Source organism: Staurois parvus, unplaced genomic scaffold, assembly GCF_062004578.1.
Source record: "Staurois parvus isolate SC_StPar_1 unplaced genomic scaffold, SC_StPar_1.0 ptg001386l, whole genome shotgun sequence".
Classification (NCBI taxonomy): domain Eukaryota; kingdom Metazoa; phylum Chordata; class Amphibia; order Anura; family Ranidae; genus Staurois; species Staurois parvus.
In genome coordinates, this window is record NW_028319182.1 from 487801 (window position 1) to 491865 (window position 4065).

The following is a 4065-nucleotide window of genomic DNA, read 5'->3' on the forward strand; positions in this document are numbered from 1 at the left end:
CCTTCCTCTATAGTAACCCTTCCTCTATAGTAACCCTTCCTCTATAGTAACCCTTCCTCTATAGTAACTCTTCCTCTATAGTAACTCTTCCTCTATAGTAACTCTTCCTCTATAGTAACTCTTCCTCTATAGTAACCCTTCCTCTATAGTAACTCTTCCTCTATAGTAACCCTTCCTCTATAGTAACCCTTCCTCTATAGTAACCCTTCCTCTATAGTAACTCTTCCTCTATAGTAACTCTTCCTCTATAGTAACCCTTCCTCTATAGTAACCCTTCCTCTATAGTAACCCTTCCTCTATAGTAACCCTTCCTCTATAGTAACTCTTCCTCTATAGTAACTCTTCCTCTATAGTAATTCTTCCTCTATAGTAACCCTTCCTCTATAGTAACCCTTCCTCTATAGTAACCCTTCCTCTATAGTAACCCTTCCTCTATAGTAACTCTTCCTCTATAGTAACCCTTCCTCTATAGTAACCCTTCCTCTATAGTAACCCTTCCTCTATAGTAACTCTTCCTCTATAGTAACCCTTCCTCTATAGTAACTCTCCCTCTATAGTAGCTCTTCCTCTATAGTAACCCTTCCTCTATAGTAACCCCACCTCTATAGTAACCCTTCCTCTATAGTAACCCTTCCTCTATAGTAACTCTTCCTCTATAGTAACTCTTCCTCTATAGTAACCCCACCTCTATAGTAACTCTTCCTCTATAGTAACTCTTCCTCTATAGTAACCCTTCCTCTATAGTAACCCTTCCTCTATAGTAACTCTCCCTCTATAGTAGCTCTTCCTCTATAGTAGCTCTTCCTCTATAGTAACTCTTCCTCTATAGTAACTCTTCCTCTATAGTAACCCCACCTCTATAGTAACCCTTCCTCTATAGTAACCCCTCCTCTATAGTAACCCTTCCTCTTTAGTAACCCTTCCTCTATAGCAACTCTTCTTCTATAGTAACTCTTCCTCTATAGTAACCCTTCCTCTATAGTAACCCTTCCTCTATAGTAACCCTTCCTCTATAGAAATCCTTCCTCTATAGTAACCCTTCCTCTATAGTAACTCTTCCTCTATAGTAACTCCACCTCTATAGTAACTCTTCCTCTATAGTAACCCTTCCTCTATAGTAACTCTTCCTCTATAGTAACCCTTCCTCTATAGTAACTCCTCCACTATAGTAACACTTCCTCTATAGTAACCCTTCCTCTATAGTAACTCTTCCTCTATAGTAACCCTTCCTCTATAGTAACCCTTCCTCTATAGTAACTCTCCCTCTATAGTAGCTCTTCCTCTATAGTAACTCTTCCTCTATAGTAACTCTTCCTCTATAGTAACCCTTCCTCTATAGTAACCCCTCCTCTATAGTAACCCTTCCTCTATAGCAACTCTTCTTCTATAGTAACCGTTCCTCTATAGTAACCCTCCCTCTATAGTAACCCTTCCTCTATAGTAACCCCTCCTCTATAGTAACCCTTCCTCTATAGTAACCCTTCCTCTATAGCAACTCTTCTTCTATAGTAACTCTTCCTCTATAGTAACCCTTCCTCTATAGTAACCCTTCCTCTATAGTAACCCTTCCTTTATAGCAACTCTTCTTCTATAGTAACTCTTCCTCTATAGTAACCCTTCCTCTATAGTAACCCTTCCTCTATAGTAACCCTTCCTCTATAGTAACTCTTCCTCTATAGTAACTCTTCCTCTATAGTAACTCTTCCTCTATAGTAACCCTTCCTCTATTGTAACTCTTCCTCTATAGTAACCCTTCCTCTATAGTAACCCTTCCTCTATAGTAACCCTTCCTCTATAGTAACTCTTCCTCTATAGTAACTCTTCCTCTATAGTAACTCTTCCTCTATAGTAACCCTTCCTCTATAGTAACCCTTCCTCTATAGTAACCCTTCCTCTATAGTAACCCTTCCTCTATAGTAATTCTTCCCATCATATCCAGTGGCTCCTCCGGGGGCAAGAGCTAAAAAAAAAAAAAACTATTGCAGCCACCACATCTCAGGGTTGGTAAGCTGCAATGTATGACATTTTGTTTTTTTGTCCTAATATCACTATAGCACTACCCCCTTAGGAGTCGCTAATTTTGGGGTCCCCCTACAGTCCAGCACAGCAAGACAACATGCATCTTCTTTCTCCACGCTTGCTCACTGGGACAGTTACCAGTCCTTAGACTTGTTTTTGTGATTTTATTAAGGGGTATTGAACTTGGAAGAGGTTGAGGGATGCATGAGATGATCAAGGAACTATGAACTGTGAAGACGAACTATGTACAAGTCTAGGGACCAGAAGCAAAATCCGTCTCTTCTTTGAGATCATTCCAGCTCTCTGGTGTACCTCCTCAGACCCCAGATGAATCCTCCTCTTCACCCAGCTGTACTAAGGATATTCACTGGGCAAGGGGACCCAGAAGCTTCCGAAGATTAAACAGTCCCAGTTGAGGAGCTAGTTGGGTTCTCCACTTGACTGCCCTCTCTCCTTATCCAGCCCAGAGGGTGTAAGGTCACTCATACTGTCCTTCTTGATGGCTTCATGGGTTGGTGGCTGCCTTCAGGCCTTCTGTTGGGCTGACTCCTTTCCTCCTACTAAGGCTGTCCCTCTTAGTAGACAGTGGCACAGTGGAGGTCCCCTCATTCACAACCGGCCTGTAGGTAGGCTCCTTTCCTGGGCCCCCTCCCAGGCTCCACACTTTAGCCTTTCAGGCCATCGTCCATCCGACACACTCTGACTCATTTCCTGCTGATCAGGCTCAATCATATCTGAGGGCTGTCCTGACCCCATGCCAAGCCTCCTGTTTGGGGATTGGTATAGATTCCTCAGACATGTAGATCAGTCCCTACTTGACCTTCTAAAAACTGCTCAAGCTTCTAAAACACGGGAAGGTATCAGGGAACTGACCTACAGAGCCCTCATCCCTGACCTAGAGTAACCTGGCTGACTCATCCCAGGCTGCTATTCAGCATCTGTCTACACCGCTTTATGAAACAAGCAGGTAAAGAATCTAATATAAATGTGGATCCGTATTAAACAAAGTCATTTTAACCATTTATTTTAATAAGTCCTAACATCATATAAAATGATTTTTCATTGGCTCTATTTAAGTCTATATAAAATCCGACAAAATAAAAAGTGCGGGAAATTTCCTGCAGCGACTTTTCCATTAGCTGACTCCTGATCTGTTGAAGGCTTAGTTGCTACAAATGGCGGATGATCATATTAGCTCTTTGTAATCTATTTTTAAGAAAAAGTTCTGTAGGAGATTTATTGATCTCAATAACCCAATCCAGAGCATCGCTGTACTCCCACCCATAGTATCACAGAAGCAATGACATTGATGGGAAACGGTGTCACTGTTTTGATGGAATTCATATAAATAATGTTGATTCAGCTTTATATTTCTTTATCTCAGTATGAAGCTATCATCCAACATACAGATATATAGTGCAAATCCATTTCTCTGAGCACCCAAATCCATATTGGTTATGACACCATGCTATCCGAGCCTAATGCAATGAATGCCAATAGGGTGGAAGACAGAGCGTGATCAATCATACTTCTGGAGCGACGGACCACCCGCTACAATGAAGAGCAGAAAATGCAACTTCAACAAACAGACTCACAGATTTCTGTATAGATTGGAGGACATACTGTATATACATAGTCCTGCAGATGGACTTGTTCTGTTCTTTTCAACTAGACTTGACCTATGACCTCCTGAAAACCATGCTCTCCCTATGATGCTTGTATATTACTTCAACAGTTGTCGAGCAGAAAATCCTGACAATACAGATGATATATACGCACCCGCCGGGGGAACTGATGGATCTGAGTCTTTTCTTCAACCCTATAAATGATGTGGCTTGTAGGTCCAGCGAGGGGTGTGGCAACAGAAAACACAGAGAGGCCCATAGTATGGTAATCAGGGCTTGTATTCAGCGGGAACGCAGGGGAGTGCAGCACTGAATGTATGTAATGAGAAGGGGTGCTGGGGGGTGCTGAGGGATCTGTTGTTGGCTGCTTGGGGATCTATTGTCACTGGTGGAGATCTATTTTTGTGTGGCAGTCTATTGT